Source organism: Periplaneta americana, chromosome 3 (assembly GCF_040183065.1).
Source record: "Periplaneta americana isolate PAMFEO1 chromosome 3, P.americana_PAMFEO1_priV1, whole genome shotgun sequence".
Classification (NCBI taxonomy): Eukaryota; Metazoa; Arthropoda; class Insecta; order Blattodea; family Blattidae; genus Periplaneta; species Periplaneta americana.
Window position 1 is genome coordinate 126254840 of NC_091119.1, and position 25920 is coordinate 126280759.

Here is a 25920-nt window from a genome sequence, read left to right on the forward strand (position 1 = left end):
TCAGGACGCGCTGAAATATACAATTGAACGTCGTCTGCACATATTTGATATCTGCAGTGCTTAAATGATTTAGAAATTCCATTTATATAAATAGAGAAGAGCAAGGGGCCTAATACTGATCCCTGAGGAACTCCTGTATCTACAGTACGCCAGGATGAGAAACGATTATTAGATATGACACGCTGCTGGCGGCCAGTAAGGTAGGAGTACATCCAAGTGATAGCACTATCAGAAAGGTGTAGCGTTTGTAGTTTAGTCAATAGTAGATCGAAGTCAACAGAATCAAAGGCTTTGCTATAGTCCAATAAAACTAGTACAGTAGCCTGTCGTTTATCCATGGTATGGTATATGGTAATTCATATGGTTTAATAATTTCTCTTTTGTACTTCACATAGTTCATTATTTCTTCATGAAAGAACCGTATAGTAATCCTATGGGCTCTGATGACACACATCCGTATTTTTTGCATCGTACAGTGGAATCCCATTCACAGTTGTTGGCTTCTTAGCTGACCAGTATCTTTTATTATGTGATGCTGTGTGGCTATGAAGCCAAGCCTGATTGGAAAAAAAATCTATCTGAGATCAATTTCTTTGTTATTTACTTTATATAACATTCAATTACAAAAATTGAGTGTAATATTGTAATTTGGGACTGTAATTCCTGAACTCCTGGAATTCAGTAGGAGTTTAATTTAAAGAGTTTTGTTCCTTGTCTTGCATCTGTCTTAGAAATTGTGTCTTCTCTCATACAAATCTCAGGAACTTTTGAGAACTGCAGCTCTTTCGTCCGATTTTTTGGTCATTCAAAGAATCCGTTTTAAAATGTATTAGCTAAATTAACATTGTATTTCTACATGAAATCAGTCTGTCATGAAATTTACATCCAACTTTTTGCCTTCTTTTGCCATACTCATGTTGTGCTTAGAGATCAATTCACACAGCTGCAATGACTGGGAAAATTACTAAGCAAGCGTACTGTGTTTTATATATTGTTGTTATTATTATTATTTTATTTTATTTATTTATTTATTTTTTTTCCATTGCAGGTGAGTCCGTACATTGTAATCTCTTCACTCAAGATAACTCTACATTCAGGATATGTTACAGTGTCTTTCTGATATATTACTACAAGTCATGAATTTAGCAGCTGTTTGACTTTCATAGTATAGAAAGTAGAAAACGAAGATTCTTACACCTATTATTTCATCAGGAATTGCTATACTCTAGAATCTAAAGGAAAAGTTTTTCCTGTATGTAAGCAGAAATTTATTACCTGAATATCTTCATATCTATATTTTTTTATCTTGTTCACAGGCCCGTTTTTTAAGTCATTGCCAAAGTTATTAGAATTTTCCATCAATGTTCTTAACGTCACAGATTTTTCCATTGAGTCAACATTCAGCATATTCTGAATCTCAGTGGTGAGTAATCAAATGGCATCAAGGTGTTTCGAATTTTAGCAATGGTGTCCCTGATGCTTCAGCAGTGCTTCCATCAGCTTGCAGAGGTGATGTCAATGTTCATCAGCTGCCATCAATGTATCTGACTGGTTCTTGTAAAGGACGGGAAATGGCTTACAAATGACATCTTGCACTATTGTGTCATGGTTGTTTGTAATGAGCACAATGTGAAAAAAATAAGTTAATGGCTTATGAACGAACATTTCAACGGACCAGTTATTACTACTACATCAAGAAATAGTGTTTGTGGTTCCTTTTATTTTTTATTTGGGCGAAGTGAATGTATGAAAATTTCGCAAAATCTTGCTAGCGTAGCACATACAACAACTTACACAGCCACCATTATAGCCCTTGAACCTTCAAGCAGTTTTATTCCTATTACACTCCAGTGTGACGTCATTGATGTCAATTGGTCTGGTGAGATTCAGAATACACTGAATGTCTGTTGAGTTTACAAACGTCTTAATGGAGCAAATGGGTGGGAGATTTGTGTAAACATTAACATATGATTTCATTGTCTTAGGGACTGGATAAATCTGATCACTGAGAACGTTATAAACTCGAGGGAATAGCACTGAATTTTGATGGATCTATTAAGTATGAAATGACTGTATTTAAACAAGCATTTGGCTCAGTATCAAACTCAGAAGTCAATCACATAAAAATGGAAGGGGTTGCAAGTTTGTCCTTCTCTCTAGCTGACTTTATAAGTATTGGCTATTACCTGCTAGAAGAATTTTCTTTGAACAATACATAGCACTCCTTAAAGAAAATATTTCTCAAACTATTAGCTCACTTGTGATGGAATAATTACTGTCATAATATCTTCGTAAAGTCAGTGGAATTCTAATCCTATTGGGTTTATTATTTGCTTTTAAAAGTTCCTAATACTTTTCTGTATGCAGGGATTCCACCAGGCAACTTATTCCTTCAAAAAATAAAATCAATGCAAAAGCCAGTAGAACACAAATAGGACTGGGAAGTTTTAAAATAGGCCTGTGGGCAATCTTTTCAAAGAAACCATATATTGTGGTTCATGAAAAGAAAGCCCCAACCAAGTCTTAACCAAGTTCGATATTTCATTCCTTTCTAGAATTATGTAAAGAAAAATCCAATGCTGCGCTAATTTTGGCAAAATTTCAAGTATGTGACTACCCAAGCTATACTAGGTTCGTTCCAACAACAGTCAGGAACCGTCCGTAACTATCGTGAGCATGTGCAGTACAGAAAAGGTGTTCCAACACAGTCCAAACCAGTTTTGAACCGGAAACATGTACTGCAGTTAAGCATTCCAACAAACTTTTGACACTGGTTCGTAACGGTCAGAAGTAGTCAGTGGATTGAGGCATGTACTGAAGAGTACGTGAGATGTGCATGCGCAGAAGCTCACCAACGTCTCCTGGATACTGAAGAAAGACATGATCGACTGTTCACATCAGTGAGGTTAAGATGAAAAGTTACAGTGCAGACAAATAACAAAACTAGAAAACTAGAGATTTAATTTAAATTTTCGCCAAAAAGAAAGAGAATGAAAATTATTTGGGTATTGAAATAGTTAATTACAATTTCAACATGCAGCTTTGATTAAAAGTATAATAAATAACGTACATAAATTAATAATTAAAAAAGAACTATTTTAGATGAGAGTCTCCAAGTATACGACATTGAATTAGCGGAATTCTTGCCTTCCATATTTTTTGTTATGTTTTTATAGAAAATTATCGAAATTCTATTTTCTGCAATTAAAATTAGCTGCGAAGCGATAATAATTAAGTATTCCATTCTTAGCAAAGATGATCACAGTTATAGCATCTTTGGATTTAGTACATAACGATCCCTGAAAGTGTTCCAACAGCGTCTAGTCCAGTTTCAATCCCATAGCAGATGCTCAACTAGCGCATGTGCATAAGATGGTACAGGAACTGTACATGAACTGATCCATGAACCACTTGTTGGAATGAACCTACTGTACATAGCGATCTCTGCTGGGTTAAATTTAATGCCATTTTATATTTGATTATCAGAGAATAAAGTCTCTTGCACCTTGAGGTAGTAAATATTTATCACAATAGACCTACCTACACTATTATCATTTCAGAGTTTAAAATTTACTATCAACACTAACTTAAATAGAACTCTTGATAGCCAAAAATGTTACTGATAGTCTAGGTCATAATAACATGGAACATCACTGTTGATGTAACTTGAGTTCGTAATATTTGTTCTTCCTTTCAGTTAAATTAAATAAAAGCGTGCTAATTCCTCTTTCGACAGTTTCTGTTTCCAATTAACAGTTTATTAACGTTTTCACAAAATTAGATTCCGTTGTCAATAGCTTCTAGTTTGACAGCAATATTAATGCTCTACAGTTGTCTGCTAAGACAAACACATGGGGCAGCCAACCACAAATCTCGCATCTGTAACCTTTTAGAACTACCAGTCTTAAAAATATACTGAGTCCAATGACTTTAAGGATGGCCCCGATGAACTGGGATGGGTTTCCTGGTTTCTTTAAGAATGTTTTATTGAAGGTATGATGCCTTCGATGAGGTCCTTGATGACTTTAAAAACGTGGCCTACAAATAATTGTGGTTCAATACAGTTCTACACACGGATATTGTTTCAAGGAATTAAAGTCTGATTTAAGTTACAATGCACAAAGACACTTCATCAAATGACCTCTGCCAAAAACCCTTCTCCATTCTTAAATCACTATGTAAACTGCAATTTCTTATCAAACTATTTAATGGTGGGGTTTGTCTTTCATGGAACTGTAAGTAATCGTATAATGAACCCAGCCCCAATAAATTCATCCAAGACAAATAGTCAAACTAGTTAATTATAACTATGGTATTTAATGAAACAATTTATCATAATACAGTACATATAAAATTGACATAATATGACGTGTATTTATGTAAAAGTAAACTGCATCCAACTGGCATTGTACAGTAAGCTGTGAACTCTGATAGTAGTATGCAACACCTATTATTAGACCTACTATTATTTATCATTGTTATTACTTTTATTACCGGTATATTTTATTATACAATACTATACATTTTTATCCATCATGTATCGTTCCAATATTAGTATCCTTCGTTTTTTATTATTTCTTCACAGTTTTACATTATAATTAAATAAACACAATCACACGCATATAATAATTGAGGAGCATAGTATCAAAGTTAGACAACTCCATTTTTTGCGATTTCGAGATATTGATTCTTTCTCATAGAATTTTGTGTGCTGAATGCGATTCTGCAAATGTTTAGGTTCAAAAACTGACAACAGAGCGAAAATAGCACTTAATTGTACGCTTTAGAATGAAAATGTAGACAACTCCACTGTGGCTTGGTTTCAAATTTGGACAATTCCTTCAGTAGCCAATGAGAAGTCCATATTCGTACCACCTTTTCCCATCACGCATCGCGAGTCCAACATAGCTGATTGTTTATATAATCAGTTTTTGAATGAATAAGTACTGTCTTACGTAAATTTGCATTGAAACCGAGTTCGAAGAGACTTAGATTCAATAGTAGACAATTTCGCTTTAAATATGACTTCGTTTGGTTTCAAAAACAGACAACTCCACTTTAAATATGGGTTCATTTGGTTATAAAAACAGACAACTCCATGACTTAGTTTCAGAGATGGACAACTCCACTTTTTAAACTTAAATTTCGACCTGAATATTAATTTTAGTCACATTTTGAGACTGAAAAAATATTTCTATGACCATGAGAATATTAAAAAAAATGTACATATAACGGTGAATTGGTTTCCAAGGATCTAGTTTTTAGCCTCTCCTGTAAAAAAAGACAAAAGTGGAGTTGTCCAACTTTGATACCAAGCTCCTCAATTGTTTGAAGGCTATGCACTAATATGTTAAACTCATTACAAATAAAGGAAATGGTATTAATTAATCATCCCTTTTCTCTATATCTTACTTCCATTCATTTCTTGTTGATATACGTTTTTCACATCATTATGATGCACCACTACTCTTACCCTCCCTTCAACAGCTACCAGTACTATTAATAGGCCATTACACTTTTCCCTACTGCGATGTACAATGCTTTTCTGTTTCCAACTGATCTCCCACGCACACATACCCTTAACCAGAGCATTGTTATTTACTCTCACCATTTGATAATAAAAATAGATGTGTATGTTACTGAATAGGCATCAGTTTAAGATACCATCGGCCATGATCTCTGAATATTGTTTTGGAAGGACATTTATAATATGGAAAGCAATTTATTACTTTGTTTTCGTAATACTGATGAAGGTACATTGCCGCGTAAAAGATAAGTAAGTAGAATAATGGACTAATGGCCGAATATTTTTATGGTACCGGTATTGCTGCGTAGGTAACATTATTGTCAGAGTTATGCATTAAAAATTCATACACAAATACAGCCCAGAAAAAATTAATCATAAATGGCGCTTAATCCATTCATTTCATTATACAGGGTGGTTCAGGAGGATTTGCCGTCACTTACAGAGCTTATTTCCGAAGACATTCTGAGCAAAAATGTCATATAAACATTTGTCCTAATCTCAATATTTTCAGAGCTATGCTAATTTGAAATTATTTGTAAAGTACAATTATTCTTGAGTTTTAAGAGTAAAAGAATATTACAGATAAAGAATAAACTATTCACAAATATCATTTCTTTAATTAGCTAGTATACTGAAGCTAAAAATGTGTTGTGAATTCCACAGTTGCTTCGAACAGATTTTTTTTTCCGATTTTTAACTGCAAAATTACACTTTCTTATGCATATAGCAAACATTGTTACAAATCACGCCGCTCTTGTAAATTCTTCAAGATTGTACATTAGGATACATAATTAAACTGTAAAGAATCAAGTTCCTAAAGTCATAAGTGCGTATGAATTATATAATTTTAATTAAAAATTGAAAAACAAAATCTGTACAAAGCAATTAACAACATATTTTTAGCTTCAGAACACTAGCCAATTAAAGAAATGATACTTCTGAATAGTTCATTCTCTATTTGTAATATTTTTTTTACCCTTCAAACTAAAGAAAAAAAAAGGTATTTTACTAAGAAATTCAAATTAGTGTAACTCTGAAAATATTAAGATTAGGACACATGTTTATATGACATTTCTTGCTCAGAATATCTTCAGAAATAAGCTCCGTAAGTGACGATAAATCCTCGTGAATCACCCTGTATATAGATCACTATCAGTAAGCTGATACATAATAAGCACATGTTGTTTGTATTAGTGGGCACTGTCATCTAGAGATGAGAGACTGTGCAGTTGGACAGTGATACAACATGTGGAGAGACCATTTTCACGGGGGAATATAGGAAATTATACTTTGATTTCTTCCGTGTATCTGTTTGTTTCTTATATATTCATAAAATTCAATTTTTTTTCTGTTGCTGTGAATAAAAGTGTGCTACAGTATTATAAAACTAAAATTATTAAGAAAGGGTATTGGGGATCGTGCAGAGATCATTTGCTGAAAGTGATCTTCGTACATACGTCGTTTTACAATGTTAATTTAATAATTATGAATACATCATAACAGTTAAGCAAAGTATTTGTGGTAATTACGTACTGTACATTAGACTATTTTTGGAGAAACAGTAGATTCCGTGTAGTTTCCACAGACGTAATATAGTGAGAGTCAGTGAGTAGAATGTGTCGCAGTTTAATACTCATGACCATGTTTTTCACTTTCCTTTTTAACATTGTCAGTTAGATAGTAAAAATGATTAGAAATAATATTATTCTATTTTGACATGATTAGAAAGTATATTTTTCTTTATTCAATGAATTTCTTCAAGATAATTAGTATTAATAGTAAAAGTGTGTTCTTGATGTGCATTTTTGTAGCCTGTGATGTTATTCTTCTCACTATTCAGTTCGTGATGTCAGACATTTTATAATAGTTTACATTATATTTGTTTTATTTATATTGACAGTATTTGTCGTTCATCTGTTCACTTTAAAATTATCTTAGTTTACTTTGTGTTGTTTTGTATTTGTGGCCATGATATGTTAAAATCTTCAGCATTACTTGTTTGATTTCTAAGTATCTAGGATAAGTTTTTAATCATTGTATCTTTTTATGAAAGTTAGGAAACCAATTCACTAAAGAAGTATTTCAGAACAGTGGAGTAATACATAGAAGCTGTGTTAACAGTGCAGTATTATAAACGCCATGCTTAGATATATAGTTTTGAACGAGAGGTAGGTTAAATTAGTCCTATGCACTTCATTTCCAATAGGTCCATTGTACCTACCTCCGTAACATAAAAAGAACGGAGTTAATTAAACAACCTTGAAATATTAATCAGATTCAGAGGCTTACAATCCCTTTTGATGGCTTTCTCTGGCCCAGATATACGTATAATATCCAACAATTTATCTCTTTGCGATTTAATGACAGGTAATATTTTCTTCTATTTCGTCACAAAGCTAATGCACGTTCTTTTTCGTCATAAAGTCCCATCTTGTGTGTGTACTTTCTAAGAGTACAGTTCCCTATCAAGAAGTCCCTCAATCCTCAGTTTAGTTCTTTTCAGAGCTGAGATCTGCTTAATAATTTCCTCTTTCAATTATCTCCTTACTATCTTTCAAACTCCATTCAATGAGCACTCTTTGCCTCCATTCATTTCCTTGTTATTGGGTACACGAGACTACTTCATATCTCACAAAATGGGCCTGATCCAACAGAAATATTTTTTGCTCCGTCTTTTTTTAGGAATACTCTCTCATTGCAGACACTCATATGCATATTGTATTTCTTTTTTACACTTCGGTACAGGTCACAGCACTAATCACAAGTTACGTTCTAAAATGTTTGAGATTAGCCTGTTATCACAACATAATTTCAAGGGTATACGGGAAAAGCGAACAATGTCACATTTCCATTAAGGGTGAGATAATGACCTATTTCAGTATATTACTGCAAAATTTACTGCTGTTTCTACATGAAGGAAATGTGAGTGTATCCGTGGTTTTAATTCTCCTTTACCACTTTTGGTAAAAATAGCACTAAAGTTTGTAGTCATACAGTGAATTAGATAACGACTTCAGCCTTAAAGGAATTGTGACATTGTTAGTTTTTCCCGTGTACCCTTCAATTTACATCATCAATATCTTTTTTCTTTATTTTATTAGACTTTAAATTATACCTCTTATCTCATGACGCATATGAATTCGCTAAAATTTGTATTAAAAATTATGTTTACATAAAAATAACATAATTTAATTCACAAAAAGATCCGAATTTATTTGTGTGTAACGCTATATGGAATTCTAATATGACTGCCATTTTTTTATTCAGTTATTAATAGCCTCTTTCAGCTTCCAGAAGATAATCCTGCATACTTACTTACTTTTAAGGAACTCGGAGGTTCATTGCCGCCCTCACATAAGCCCACCATTGGTCCCTATCCTGGGCAAGATTAATCCAGTCTCTACCATCATATCCCACCTCCCTCAAATCCATTTTAATATTATCTTCCCATCTACGTCTCGGTATCCCCAAAGGTTTTTTCCTCAGGCCTCCCAACTAACACTATATAATAACTCCGAATAGGGCTAATTCGCTCCCACAGTGACAAAACCATTATTTCGAGGAATAAATGTACGAGGGGAAAAAAACGAAATAACACACACAAGAATACCTTTGGATACTTTCGATTTGTTAAATATCGAAATAAGCGTTCTCAAGCATCTGAAATGAAGCAATTGAAAAGAAGTATTGTTATGATAAACTTCAATATTTCGTGAATATTAAATTTTTATTTTTATAGTACCGGTAAGTCCTTTTTTTTAACAAAGTTTCAGCGATAGCAAGCGTGCCCTGACTTCTGGCTTTATATATCAGCAAACAGCATTCCTGCAGCAGAAAGTAATAGGCCTACTTAGAAAACAAATGAGTAACATGAAAGAATTTGAATAAAGTATTAAATCCTTATATTTTGTTTGTCTTTCGTTCATGAAGTTGCTTATGAAATCTTGAAAATTTCTTCTTCTTTTGAAGATAGCCATATCATTGTAACAAAGTAAATAATTTCTTGATCTTGTGTGCCATCAGAAGAACATCTATCCAGCTCCATTAAATACAAATTACTTTAATTTTCTTGGTATACCCACTTCAATTTAAGGCCTAACTGATAAATGGCCTAGCAGTATTTTCATAAAATAATTTCATTTTCAAGATATATTTACATCTTTATAATATGGATGTTTTGTAATTTTAAATGTACTGAATTTATGTCAGATTTTGTTCTCTGCCTTTTCTTTTCATGAAAGAGTGTTAAGTCATGAACTAACAAGCAAAATCATTGACAAATTGAAGTATTAATATGTGATATAAAATTGATGTAAAGTTGAGAATGCCAGGCATATAAATTCGGGCATAAATTGGTTTACAAATGAACAGTGCAAATACATAAATTGGGTGAATCATAACTGCAATAAATGTGTGTATCTTTATTAGTTATGTATATGAAGACTCCAGAATCTCTAACAAATGAATCCTCGAAATTCCAAATGAGCTAAATGCCAAAAATCAGTATTTGTTGGTATTAAAGAAAAACGTTCTACTTTCCACAGCAATACATATTTTTGAATTATAAAAATGTGCAGTAGCCTATACTGATTCTATATTGGCACATGTGTTACCTACTGTAATTGTTACATAGAATTATTCATTCTTTGATTTAAAAAAAAAAAAAAAACTGGATTTTCAGTGTTAATCTTTCAAGCTAAGTCCAGGATTTTATTATAATAAAAATTCATGACATAAATAAATCTATGTTTTATTTGTTTGTATTTAATGCAAGTATACAGAATGCAAGTATACAGACTATGATAACTGTTATATTTCTATAAGAAAATATTTAAATTTAACATTTAGCAATAAAAAGTGAAAAATCTGAGTGTTGATTATAACAAGGGAAAAGTAATGCAGAGCATAAACAACAAAAACAATATATTTATTAAGATAATCTTTAAATTAGATTATCAACTTGTGAAAGTTTGTATCAATGTCTCCTTTGAACTCAAAGTCTGAATAAAAAATTTATTTTCTTCTTTCAAATAAGAAATCTATTTCAGAAGATCGTCATCCTTTTGGGAAGAACATTGCGTCAGGTAAGGTATCCAGAGTCGTTGATAGAGTGGCTCGTGGAGTTATTCCAGAATTTAAAACTTGACAGTTTTCCAGTTCTTACCATCATTGAAAGTGATCCTGACTTTTGGTTCTTCTAGCTTTTCTTTGTTGATGCAGAGCCATGCAGCTTTTGAAATTCCTAACTTATTATTGCCTTAGAAACTTTTTCAAATTTCTTATGTTTTAAGATTCAGAAATGTTCGATAAGTCTCTATTAGCTGCAGGAAACCTACAACTAGACTTTCGTTGAATTTGTTCATATATACTAGTTGCAAAAAAATTAATAAATAAATAAAAAATAAATTATTTGTCCAGCACATTCATCAATCCTTATGTGTGACTTGCTTTTATTTGTGAAATTCAATTCCACATCATCTGATGACATGAAACGGACATGAAACTATTTAATTTTCTTCACTTGACAGTTTATCATCTTCCATGCCATAATGTATATTATTACATTTTGTGTTGTGTGGATTCCAAAATTGTAGCACAATAACTGGCAACAGTAATACATATTTGAGCATCTCAATTTTGGTAATTCGAAAGCTTTTTGCAGATGTTTACTAATAGAAATATCCCTATACAGTGTAGATGAAGAGAGACTATCACTTTAGCTATATTGAAAAGCCGCCTTTGGTTTTTTTGATTGTGTATTTCTATTCATGTTCTGCATTATTAACTACAAAATAAACTTTGCTGTCCTTTTCATTGTTGAAGTTGTTACATGTTAACGTTATCAACACGTAGCTTCTTCCTGGATGTCTCTCTAAGAAAGTTATGCAGAGTATATTCATATTTAGATTATCTACGGTTGTAGTGTCTAGATTCTATTTAAATGGACCTAATGTGATCGTGGACTTCATTCCTATCAGCCAAAGTGAACCTAAAAGACATAACTCTTCTTCGTTTATCTTTTTTGTACGTTTAGCAATTTCGTTTTCATTAGCAGTATTTCAAACAACTCTTCTAAACAGACACCAAAAATATTCACTTAGGTGCTTTTCTAGGAGTTTAAATTCCGTATGTAAAAGCTCTTAAACAATTTTGTCTTTCGGCCATCAAGTATTTCTTTGCACTGATGTGGACATTGAGAAGTAGCCTGGAACAATAATCTTGAAAGTGTTAATCAAATATCCTGCACGTTTATTCAAAACATTTAATATAAGATCAGTAAAATATACATGCCAGAAAAAACATCCCCCGTCTTTTATGTTTTATTCTTTTTGTTAAGTTTTTTTTTTTTTTTCTGCTGAGATATGGTCCTGCTTATCCTTGCCTTCTTGTTTCAATTTAAATGAGATCTTTTCACCACTTGGAAGTTCCGACAATTCTTCAATTTGCCTACACAAAATGACAATGAAGAACAAGATGATGAAATAGTCTGGAATACACTCTGATGGCTGGTAGTAATGTGGTACTTAAACTGGCATTTGGCTGTGGTACTCCATCATCAAGGACTTATAGAAAGTAATAGGAAACAGATTGGCTACTGGCTACATTTAGTGAACATATGCAATTTCTATTAGATTAGTTCTTAATCTCTTTAGAAGAACATTCAAATACAGGTAGCCTCCATTGCCTTAAGAAATCGCTCCCTGACTTATTTCATACTTCATAGTGCTCTAACAATATTAATGGAACAATTTTCACTTTTAGTGGAGTATTTGGCTGCATGTGTTTCATTTTACACTTTCATGTATTCCTCAATGAATAATTACTCTTAAAAGGCAAGGTCCCAATAATGGTCTGTTATTTTAGGAATGTAATGTCTATATAAAGAACCATAGCTCCTTTAGTCAGTGGCACATAGATTATACTGGTAACAAAAACTGAAGTGGACTATTTATGATACTTAGCTCCTTTGAAATTTTAAGGCTTCAAATGTACAAATGGTAGTAGGAAAACAATGAAATTATCAAATATTGCGGCAAAGTTAAAATATTGAAACAGTATGTTTGGAAATAAGATTGCTACCAAAACAAATATATAATTTTAACATTAGATTTCTGTTCCTATTTATTTCATATTATGCTGTTTTGTATTTATTTAGAGATATTTCATTGGCTGAACAAAAAGGAAAAAGCACAGACATGTGATTAGTGAAATCTTAAAAAATTTTTCATATTTATTAGTGGAGGGTGATATTTTTTTATAAAATTATTACAATTTGACGTATGAAGAAAAACCCTTCTCATGCATAGCCTAAGTTTATTACTTATGAACAAGTTAGGTACGGTATTTAAATTTTAGACTTAGTTCATTTTTTTTGTGTTATATATCACAGAATTCGTATGTGATATATGTAAATAACGACTTATTTTTTTAAACACATTTGTAAATTCAGTATACCATTTTGTTAATTGACAGTTTCTGCGTTTGTTCAGTTTACATTACGTGAACTTTTATATATTGTTAGACATGTATTAAGTAGAAATTATTGAATGTGATTGATTTTTAGTTGGTGGTATTTCACATGAAATCTTCTGTGCTAGTTTTAAAATCGCAGGCAGAGCCAGAACGTAAATTAAATTGTATTGGAAAAATGTTCGGTATTTTATTATTACGTCAATTTTGATAACAGGACACTTCAGTAACAAGAAAACAGTAGGTTACCAGTACCATATTAGGAATATAATATGTGCTTCCATAATATGATGGAATATACGTAATACAGGTATGTTAGATGAGTCTATGACAGATTTTATCGTATGTTGTGTTCATTGTTGTAAAACACTGTAAATTATCAATACACTTACACGAAAATATGATTTCGTTATGCAAAACAGTAGAATTCTAGGAACTATACAGCACAGAGTTCGACGTATTTCTCTGTGGGCGTATGTGTGTACACAGGGTTAATGTTTTATGTTACGTCTCATACAGAGCCTAATCATGTAAAATTTGCATGCATATATTCAGGGTTTGTGGTAAGCCAAACAATTTTTTCCCTGAAAATTAGTACAGTTCACACAGTTTTTTTTTTTTTTTTGTTAGAGGTGAATATGTGAAATGTAGATTAAAGAATGGTAATTCTGGAGGACGACCCCCACAAACTATTTTATGCCCGATTTTTCGAAAGTTGATACAAAAAAAAATTCGGAAACGTAATTTCGACTTACCTTACATAATCTATAACAACTTAATTAAACTAACCTTAACTATCCCAAGCAAAACTAAGCTAACCTAGTAATGTTATGTTAGTTTTGTTTGGGTTAGATGATGTCAGGTTAGTTTAAGTTATGATGGGTTAAGTTAGGTTACAGTCGAAATTATGTGTTTCCGAAATGTTTTTCTATTAGGTACCTTTTGAAAATCGGCATATAATCATTATTTGTGAAAAAAAGTTCTAAAATCGTAGAGTGGTCATCCTCCAGAATTACCAAAGAAATTAGTATATGCAGTACAATGAAGTAATGAATGATACATGGGGCTACAATGCACTGAGACCCCTTGAACCTACACAGGGACAACAGTAGCCTACTTTGACTTCATACCCAATTATGTATTGTGGATCTGAATACATTTAAAGTTTAAAGCTGGATATAATTTGATAGGTTAATATTAAGATAAGAAAAATTCGTGTGAATTTCCCTTTCCAGTTTTTTTTTTCCTATGGCTTTATTGCTATATTAGTCGAATTATTGCTATAGTAATTCAGTTGTAAGATTTGGTAATTGTGGAGATACACTCTACCAATGAATTTTTTTCTGAGAACCCCCAATTTTTACTCCCTTTTTCAAAAGAACTTGGAAAAAAAAAAGTAGCAAGATGACTTACTTAACCTAACCTAATCTAAATTTCGACTTAGACATCAATCTGATAACACACATCAATCCCTCGTACTTTAATAGTTCGGTGAATTGATGCGTAAGTCGAAATTTAGGTTAGGTTAAGTCATCTTGCTACTTTTTTTCCCCTAAGTTCTTTCGAAAAAGGAGGTAAAAATTAGGGATTAAAAAAAATAAAAAACCGATGGTGGAGTGGATCTTCATAATTAGGCTACCGGTACCTAAGATTTAATCTTCCATCTCTTATTTAAATTTTATGTAAGTATAACTGCAGGAGCCATTTTAATTTGTTTTTATACTCTTCATTCTCCATATCCAGTAGGCTATAGTATGTTGATTTTAAAATAAATTTTGAATGATGATTTTCAAAGAAAGGTAGGTGCTCTTCTTCTCACTAAACTGAACCTAATCTAAATTAAACTATGTTAGGTTTGGTGAAGAAAATTACCTAATTTTACTATTATCAATCGTAACGAGGCTCATTCTTTAGAATAAGTTGTTTTTGTATCGCTATCAGTGAGAATATATGTAGGCCTACTGATTTTGAGGTTCAACGGAATTCCTCTTTACAATTGAGAGGCCCAATCAGAAAAGGGATAAGCTACAATGAAGATATTTACATAAATTGAAATAGTCTGCCATCTGTGCTCATAAATCTCACATTTTATAGATATGAATTACACCGTTGAAATATGTTGTCATAGAATTTAGTTTAAAGATATTATTATTACTTTTTATTTAACGACGCTGTATGAACTACTGGATTATTTAGCGTCGATGGAATTGGTGATAACGAGGATTCGCCATAGATTACTTGACATTCGCTCTACTGTTGGGGAAAACCTCGAAAAAAACCCAACCAAGTAATCAGCCCAAGAGGGAATTGACCCCACACTCGAGCTTAACTCCGAATCAGGAAGCAAATGTGCTACTGCCTGACCTAATCCGATGGCTTATTATTTCTTCACATTCCAGTGAGATAAGGGGTTGTTATCTTCTCTAGGCGCTACAGCTTTAAATAATTAAATGCTTTTGCCTTCTCAACAATTGCTTTGCATCTTTCCTTATCTTGGATACAATCCAGTTAACTTTCATTTCCTTCAGGTCATGAATTACATCATCTTTCCATGTGATCTTTGGTCTACCAATATATCTTGCATTAATAGGTTTCCATTTAAATAGTTTCTTTTAATCATCCTATTATTTATTCGACATTCTACATAATATGCCCAAACTGACTTAACCATTGTGCTTTGATATAGCTGATTATATTAAAGAGATACAGTGCGATCAGTTATGCTTTCCCACAAGGCACAGGTTTTTTCCTATGAGCGAGCCCCCACTCGTTTCCCGCGCACTGAAGGGAGTAGCAAGTCTGCTTGCTTACTTGTTGACCTCGTAGCACAGCTATTCCCGGGTGTGTGTTGTGTTGTACGTTTCTTAATTCGACAGTATACATAAAGTGAATTATGCCTTGTGGGTTGACAATGGCACAGCATGTCTTTATTTACGATTGTTGTGTGTTAACTCAGCTCGTGAAGTTCGAAAACTGTTTCAAGAAAGATTCCCGGATGTAGACACTCCAGATCGTAAAACAGTCCATAATCTTTATCATAAATTTCAGGAAACTGAGTGTCCAGCCTAAGAAACCAAAAACGCAGTGTAGGGTTCTCTCGATAGAAAAACTTTTGCTAAGATAAACTAACTTAAAAATGCCGTGTACAAGAAGAACCCGCATACCATTCGAGAACTCGAAGATAATATTGATCAGGAAACTGTCCGGATTTCTCAAAATGAACTACAGCGAGTGATGAATAATTTCCTAAAGAGGTGCCAAAAATGTGTGGGGAATGAAGGCGGCAGTTTCAAGACCTCATTTGATAATATGGTAAGTAATGAGCCTCTTAAATTTGTTTGTGTATTGTTGTATGGTTAGTTCGTTTTATTGTTTTACCCTCCCGCTAGTCACCGAGAACTGGCTAATGAGCGGCGTAAATTTGTTTGTATATTGTTATATGGTCGGTTTGTTTTATTGTTTTACTCTCCCACTAATCACCGAGAACTGGTTAACAAGCGGTGCACTTGCCCATAGGCACAACATTCTGGTGGAAAGCAAAACTGATTTATAAATATCAGAATTTGTGGCTTATCCCTTTCTCTGACTGGACCCTCAATTAGAAACATAGAACAGAACAGAATCATGTTTCATTATTACATGGAAGTGCCAAGACTGGCTTGTAGCTCATTCAGTGACATTCTTTTGCCATTTTTATTCCAGAATTTCTTCATTATCATTTTTCCCTGGGATTGAAGCAATACTGTATATAATATTTTACACACGCACACACACACATTATATCACTTTGACTCCGAAAACTTACATATAGTATGAAAATTAAAGTTTCACTTGAATCTATTGAGATCCCCAGTATGTAATTGGATGCAACATTAAATTTAAATGTTGCTGGATATAATCTCTCTAATGTGTTTAAACCAGGGATTCTCAACCTATTCTCCAAAAGTTTTTAGAACTGTGCCATGAAGTTTCGAAATCTGAAATAGTGACGGTTAACAAGAGTTCAATTTGCGATTACAAAAACTTCAACTAACTCTGGAATTTCTGGTTTAAATACATGTATGTGGTATTTTTATTAAGTTATGAGTATGTTAGTCACTGTAATAGTCATGCCTTGAAAAATTTTTAGAAATTTATTTTGGATAGTTCCTTAGTAATAGAAGAAACTAGTAATACTAGTTCAAGTACCTAGGTACAGTATTTTCTTCTGTGATAGTAGTAGAATGTTAGAAAAAGATGTAGAAAGACAGTTTCGATAGTGGTTTACATATAAAAAGGTAATATCTAAATATTTGTTGTTCACTATCGTGTATGAGTAGTTATGAAATATTTTTGTACATGCTAAGGTAATAAAAGGAAATAATTTACGAGTGAAAAAATTTCTTAAAGAATAAACTTCTATCTTGTAGGATAGACGAGCTTTTCTCTTATGTTTTTGAAATAGGGTGTACTATTATTGTTGCATATCTTTAGAATGTACATTTGTGTTTCTAGTACTTTAGTCATAAAGATGTTTGAAATTCACTGTATTTCTTCTTTTCCTCCTCTTCCTACGCCTCTCCCCTCTTTTCCATTTTCCTCTATTTCTCCTGCGCATGTAATGACATATAGACATACATACATACAGGGTCATTCAGGAGGAACAGTAAATATTTTGGAAGGTGGTAGTATGGACTGTTCTGACAAGGAAGGTTCACCAAGTGATAATAGATTTTCGCAACGATTTTTCCACCATATATTCCATTTGAAAAAAGAAACCTCCCTATAAACTTTTACATCCGGAGAAAGCTTAGTTTCCGAAATATGATTTTTTTCAAATTCTTCAATTCAGAGCTATAACAGTTGATACAAACAGTGCTATGCTAGACATGTATGTCCATTATCGTACCTATCTTTAAGAAGGGGGACAAGACTAACTGTAGTAACTTTCGAGGAATATCACTTTTGTTGACGTCGTACAAAATGTTGTCCAATATTCTTTTGAGAAGATTAACTCCATATGTAGATGAAATTATTGGGGATCATAAGTGTGGTTTTGGGCGTAATAGATCAACTATTGACCAGATATTTTGTTTTCGACAGATAATGGAGAAAAGGTGGGAGTATAAGGGTACAGTGCATCAGTTATTCATAGATTTCAAAAAACCATATAACTCGGTTAAGAGAGAAGTTTTATATGATATTCTTATAAAATTTGGTATTCCCAAGAAACTAGTTAGATTAATTAAAATGTGTCTCAGTGAAACGTACAGCAGAGTTAGTATAGGTCGGTTTCTTTCAGATGCGTTTCCAATTCACTGTGGGCTAAAGCAAGGAGATGCACTATCACCTTTACTTTTTAACTTTGCTTTAGAGTATGCCATTAGCAAAGTCCAGGATAACAGAGAGGGCTTGGAATTGAACGGGTTACATCAGCTGCTTGTCTATGCGGATGACGTGAATATGTTAGGAGAAAATCCACAAACGATAAGGGAAAACACGGGAAATTTACTGGAAGCAAGTAAAGAGATAGGTTTGGAAGTAAATCCCGAAAAGACAAAGTATATGGTTATGTCTCGTGACGAGAATATTGTACGAAATGGAAACATAAAAATTGGAAATTTATCCTTTGAAGAGGTGGAGAAGTTCAAATATCTTGGAGCAATAGTAACAAATATAAATGATACTCGGGAGGAAATTAAACACAGAATAAATGTGGGAAATGCCTGTTATTATTCGGTTGAGAAACTTTTATCATCCAGTCTGCTGTCGAAAAATCTGAAAGTTAGAATTTATAAAACAGTTATATTACCGGTTGTTCTGTATGGTTGTGAAACTTGGACTGTCACTTTGAGAGAGGAACAGAGATTAAGGGTGTTTGAGAATAAGGTGCTTAGGAAAATATTTGGGGCTAAGAGGGATGAAGTTGCAGGAGAATGGAGAAAGTTACACAACACAGAACTGCACGCATTGTATTCTTCACCTGACATAATTAGGAACATTAAATCCAGACGTTTGAGATGGGCAGGGCATGTAGCATGTATGGGCGAATCCAGAAATGCATATAGAGTGTTAGTTGGGAGGCCGGAGGGAAAAAGACCTTTAGTTAGGCCGAGACGTAGATGGGAAGATAATATTAAAATGGATTTGAGGAAGGTGGGATATGATGATAGAGACTGGATTAATCTTGCTCAGGATAGGGACCAATGGCGGGCTTATGTGAGGGCGGCAATGAACCTCCGGGTTCTTTAAAAGCCAGTAAGTAAGTAAATATATATATATATATATATATATATATCTTTATTCAACAATCTGTTTCTTCCTCTTCAAATCTGGGCCCACACCAGACCTCGGTGAAGACTGGCTACTGCTTGAAACCATCTCTGTTGACTCATGTGTCTTCTGTTTTTCCTCCCAAACTCTCCCATCATCACTTAATAGTTGTAAATCTTGTCCAATATCGACATCAACTGACTCTGCGTGGACAAAATAAGTAATTATTCCTGAAAACAAAGAATTCAGACCTTGAATAAAAATATAAATATCTATTTATTATAATAACAAAGATTTTGCTCCTTTAGCTCGAATTCCTTTTCATTCACTGGTGTTGGTTTTCTGTTACGATATATACCTATTAACAGGTTTATAACATTTATAGGATTAATTCTCACCATTAAACTGAATATGAAGCAAACACACTTGTGAAAAAAGCTATGATTAGTCTATACACTGAATGGTACGAGAGACTCGTTCAGACTGGTATACGTGACCTTCAGCTCTCTTCTTTCATCTGTCTGCCTTAAGTCTAATCGCAAAATAAGGGTGTCCCACTGCACTCAGAAGACATGTTTTAATTTCTCACGAAAGAGTCCATCTTTCCTTACAGTAATACAAATTTGCAACTTCTTAGTGATGGCAATGGGGATACGAATAAATGGGTGTCAAGCGATTATTTTGAAAAATCATATCTTGAAAACGAGGCCTTCTCCGAATGGAGAAATTTATTAGGAAGTTTCTTATTTCATGTGAAATATATGGAGAAAAAAATCGTTGCGAAAATCCATTATCACTTGATGAACCTTCCTTGTGAGTAAAAAGGTTCATACTGTTAATGTGTGTGAAGATATAGCTGTTTGAATGTCACTCACGAACAAGCATTATAAATGGCAAGAAGGAAAGAAGAATGACTTAATGATTACATATGAAGGGTTCAGAACCATAGTGGGCCAAGCGCCATTTATTAAAAACAGAGAAAGCAAGGGTTAAAGTTAAGTGAATACCATAGTTTAATGAAGACGGACATATCATTTAGTTTTAATGTGGATACTTTATATTACGTGCTATATATTTCCGTTGAATTATGGTAATAACTTCATTTTAACCATTGTTTTCTACAGTTTTAGTAAATGGCGCTTGGCCCATTATGGTTCTGAACCCTTCATATATTTTGCTTATTTGACAACAGAAATTGTTTATCTTCTGAGGTCGTCTTTTATGAGGACTGCGCTATTCATAATATGAGCTATCAATTCGTCCCTTATTTACTTTGTTTTTGTACACTTCACCTTTCATCCACTCCCACAGACAAAAATCGACAAGAGTAATATCTGGGGACTTAGGTGGCCAATGCACATGACCACCATGGATGACTCATCTTTCGGGGAATGTGACATTTAGATAATATGTGACCTGACAGCTGAAATGTACAGGGGGTCCATCATGCTGGAAGATTAGGTCTATCCTTGTAGCCAAGGGAACCACAAAGAGCTGTTTCTCTTACGTAGTCACTTGTCATTCTTTCATACCTTTTGTATGGCTTGTTATGAGTACCATTCAAACAGGTGTATCTCTGCATCCATTGAGAATAGGGCACATGTTTATAAGAACTTTTTTACTCAGAATAAACCATAATATCACTCCTAAAATACTGACGCTTCCTCTTGAGTCAACCTGTAACATACAAACATACACACACCTACAATGATCAGTGGCGAAGTTAAGCTGTAAATACTGGGTAGGCTGCTTACCTTGTATCTTTTTATAGAGCAGATGTTTATCCAATTTTCTAGAGAACATTTTTATGACATAGACCCCACATGAAGATGATGACCACTTATTTTCACCCCCACACAGAATACAGGCAAAACAATATACGGTACCTAACTTATTTGTCTCAGCACCTTTTAGCCAAGAATATTTCTTATACCATGGAAATTGAAAATTTATATTTTGTCTTCTTCCATCCACTATTTTAGTATGTAAATTTAGTGTCGATCTTTGTAATCCCATTTTGTTTCATACGTCCAACTTGAAAATGGTTTCTCTTTTAATTATACAAATAATGATCTCAATATTCTCTCAGTATGAGCCATTTTACATAAAATTAACATGAACACACATGCACGGGGATGCACTTTTGATTAAATTAACACTCAACAACGCAGCACTTTCAGAGACCACCAATATAGCACGACATAATATTGTGACGGAAGGCTAGCCTCCTTTAGTACGGAGATGTAGCGAATTGATGCCCCCTCCCCGGTCCCCCCTTAAGCTTGCGGGTCAAGGTCGTAGACATGCCTTTAGAGCAGCGGTCATCAACACGCTGCACTCTCGGGCTAGTGTCTCTTACATGTGGATAAGAGAGGCACTAGCGTGCATCCGTGGCTGCTGGCGGATATGCTTTCTCTCCCTTCTGCACGATGGTGCATATTCAGATACACTCCTTATCCTTTACCCATTTCACCGAGTGCTGACGACCATTGCTTTAGAGGCTTTAAACCACAAGTCTCGCGGCTTGCACTACTCTCTTTTCGTACTACAGGGTAAATCAATAGTCTGGAACCATATAAATATCTTCCATATGCTTGATTTTCGTTTACTATAGGTGTTACCAGTATTTGTAAGACCAAATGCTCTACCAATGACACATTCGATTCTAGCCCTCAGCTATCTCAAAAGCCGCCATTTTGGATGCGACTTTGAAATTTTAAATGGAAAGGGGGTGATGTAGGTATTCAAAATCATGTGATATTTTCTAAAAAAAAAAAAAACAATGGTGCAATCTGTTTTGAGATGACTTTAATCGTTTTCATCTGACAAAACTCTTGCAATTTTGCATAATGAATTGAAACCACCGTTTTTTTTGTATTACTGTGTTAATTTTCGCACACACCTTTTTGCTTAAATCATCTTGCAGACCATTCATTTTTGAGATGAGATTATGTACTATTGACGGAAACTTCCATAAGTAATGTCCAAACTCTTCTTGGTGACCCAAATATTAAAAAACAGTGTGAATATATTTAATATAATTTTGGATTTATCCCCTCTACAATCGAATATCTCGAAAAGACTGATATGAAATTGGTGGAGCAAATTTTGATAGCAAATTATTGAAAATGAATGTTGTTGTGTATTGCAGCAGGAACCGAAACAAAGCAAACAACATGCAAGAAATTAAGATACAGAATAGATGTGGTAAATAAATTAATGCAACATTTAATGTAGTGAAAGCAAAATTGTACGCCATATACGTTTTCGGAATTCTAAAACTGTAATGCAAAAGAAAAACATTTTTTTCAGACATGTTTTACCACATTTGTGACAATTTAAGTAGGATATGATTTCCAACAATTATTCTCAACCTTACCAGCATTTTAGACCTTTCCGATATTAATCATTATATGTAATGATTAGACGCTAAAGATCTACTCACCCAAATTGGTACACGCCTACTGTCCCATACCGGCGATCCTAGATGTTATCAATTTCCTTCGTCAACGCATTGGAATAGAGGTTCAGCGAGGGAATGCTGCCTCCATCCTGGGATCATTTCCTAACTCTTTTTCAATGGAAGAGATCTTTCTCATTTAATGTGTAGCCTACCTGCTTCAGCACGGGTAGAAAGTTCACAAGAAGAAAACTTCTACGAAGAAAGGAGAGAGGATGTCCGATCTTTAATGAAGCCATGATCTTCAGTGTGCCGGCTCACACATTACAGCAGTCGACGCAAACCACGCAACGAAGATACAATTAAATATTGCTATTCGGACTCGTATCATCAATGCTGCTGTTTTGGACAGTCCGACATAAGCGAACCTCTCACACCTACAAGTCGTACGATCCGACCACACGACTATTGCGGGAAGGCGACGAGTACTACCGTCGTTGCCAGCCCTTGTGAGAAGTCTCGAAGACTACAATAAGCCAGTATATTTATGTGAGACTGTGGTAGGCAGATCGAAGTGGAGGAAAATTTCCATTGACATTAAAAAGTAGTTGAAGTTGCAGAAGAGAGATTTTCTTTTGAATATTACAAATGTCAAGACGCACAAAGAGTAGTAAACCATATAAAAGTTATGCTCTAGTCTATAAATAATAATGAGGAGATAAGACACATTCGCTAGGACTGTGACGAAACTCTTCACAAGTGAGGAGGAGTTTTGAACTGTTTAGAATTGGCCTAAGAAAAATATTCCTATTCCTAATTTGTATTCAGTTATTTTCTTGTTTCTTTTCTGTACTATTTTTCATACATAATTTGTTGTTTTCATGCCTTTTATTGATGGATTTAGAGGAAAATTATTGAGTTAGAAATTTGAGACTCCAAGTTCAGGTGCCTTGTATTAATGATTTCAAGAAAACAAACTTCAAGAAGAAAATGTGTATGTACCTTATATCCCTAATCTTTAGGATTCTTGAAATCTTGTAAGATACTGATATACGGTAATATGATTGTATTGTCTTGATTTTATAATACATAATAATCGTATAAAAACACAGAACGTACTTGCTTAGCCGTGTGTCAAATTCGCTTCCGCTGCCTATCCTACATGAAACACTTCGACTGCATTCTGTCCGGCGTCGTTTAATCGACCCTCAAACTAATACAAATATACCGATGTCACGGCCCTATAATTATTACATAGTGCACACGACGTTGAGCACTGTGAGTCTTACGTCGTGCCGTTAACTTAATTTTTTTTTAAACATTGCAACAAGCAAACAAACAAGCTTGAGCCAGATAGCAATGCGGGAGGCGTGCCCAGCAGGCGCTGTCATGCAAATGTGTCGTCTCGGAACTTGTTCCTCGCAGGGCATATGGCACATTGCGACGTGTAGGAGTCGCGCTGGTCACTGCGTAACGGGACGGGGGGCGGGGTCAGTAGGGCTCTAGTCCAGTGACCCCTGGTCAAGTCACCTCGTTTCACCACATCAGCCCTAATTCGTAAATGATGACTTCACTTCTCACACCATGTAGCGTGTCCTTTTTCCACACAACGGGATAGCTGTAGTAACAGTCGTTTCTTTAACGATATTTATTTAATCTACGGGACCTATTTAGATTTATAAATGAGATAATAATAAAGGGGAAATAATGGCATGATAAATCGACGTACTCGCAGAAAACCTGCTACACAGCAGGTTTGTCCACCACAGATAATACAGAATGTACCGGGAATAGAGTCCCTGTCTCTTTGATGAAAATCTGTCAGCTGACCGAACTACAGATGAGTCCGATATTCGTGGTCTTGGTTGAAATTAGCCTACTTACAGTAATTCTAAAAAAAATAGCAATTATTCTCTGATGAACATTATTGAACATGTAATAACTACTTCACTGTTAACGTTGTAAATTTTGGTGACTATTACCCTAGATCATATATACCCAGATTGCTCGGCCTTATAGGCTTTGACGGTAACAACTTTTGTCAGGTTTACTATGCTGCCATCTAGTTGTTACATAAGGAGTCACGTCATAACTCCAATTTGAATTGCATTAGCGACTGTACTGCCATCTCGTGTTCGTTTACGGCGGACGGGTGGCGATCCTGGCGGTTTTCTTCAGAGTGTTACCGATTTTAACATAGGGATGAGCTATCTGTTACCGATTTTAACATAGGGATGAGCTATCTGGTGAGCTAGGCTATTACCCTTTAGTACGTCATACTACTTTTGACCAATAAAACCGTACGAAAGGACGTCTTTCAACCAATCATGGCTGCTTATCACACAATTTGATCGCTTCCCTAGCATTTGTTTAAATTTTATCGCTTCCCTAGCATTTGTTGTTTTTATCACTACCCTAGCATTTGTTTCTTTATTTGCCAACATTTCAAACTGCAAATTCTTTACGGTACTACTATGAAACATGCTTTGCGATCGTAATTTGTTTCCCGCATAGATAGTCGGCTGAAAATGGCGGCCCCGTTCAAACATTTTAGTGAAGGTAACATTAGTGAAATAGAATTTTAGTAAGTCAATTAATATCTATTTTATTGTATTAGAGTACTCTATTTCTTCTACTCTCTATATACTTTCTTCTGTTTTTATCACCTACCTACCATTTGTTTCTTTGTTTGCCAACATTTCAAACTGCAAATTCTTTACGGTACTATAAAACATACTTCGCGATCGTCATTTGCTTACAGCCTACACAGTCAACTGAAAATGGCGACTCCGTTCAAACGTTTTTGTGAAGCTAGCATTAGTGAAATAGAATTTCATTAAGATTTTATTGTATTAGAATACTTTATTTCTTCTAATCTTTATATACTTTCTTCTAATCGTGTAATAGTCAAATTAAATCCAACTCGAATTTTAATTTCCTCTAGATAAATCAAAATCTCTAGTGAGATTACTATTGATAAATTACCTGGTTGACTAGTTTCGACGTGATTTGCGTCATCCTCTGAATCTTAGTCAGGATGAGCAAACCACGTCGAAACTAGTCAACCAGGTAATTTACCATCAAAATTTACAATATTAACACAGTGAAGTACTGTAGTTATTACTGTTCAATAACGTGCATCAGTGATTATACAAGTGTATCCAAAAATGTAGCTATTATTATCTTCGGTGTACTCCCTACTTATAACTTGTGTTGGGCAAGCCCATGGTCCAGGTAACACAGGGGTTTTCTCCGGGAACTCCGATTCCGC

At 34.2% G+C, this 25920-nt stretch overlaps 1 long non-coding RNA gene across 2 annotated transcripts in view; it reads left to right on the top strand.

Annotated features, from left to right (window-relative positions):
- LOC138696510 (uncharacterized) overlaps window positions 1-17521 on the top strand; it is a 31526-nt gene extending 14005 nt beyond the window's left edge. For both annotated transcript variants that reach the window (XR_011331400.1, XR_011331401.1), the window contains exon 5: window positions 1049-17521. This is a non-coding gene — a long non-coding RNA (uncharacterized lncRNA). The remainder of the gene's footprint in view (window positions 1-1048) is intronic.
- The last annotated feature ends 8399 nt before the right edge of the window (window positions 17522-25920 follow it).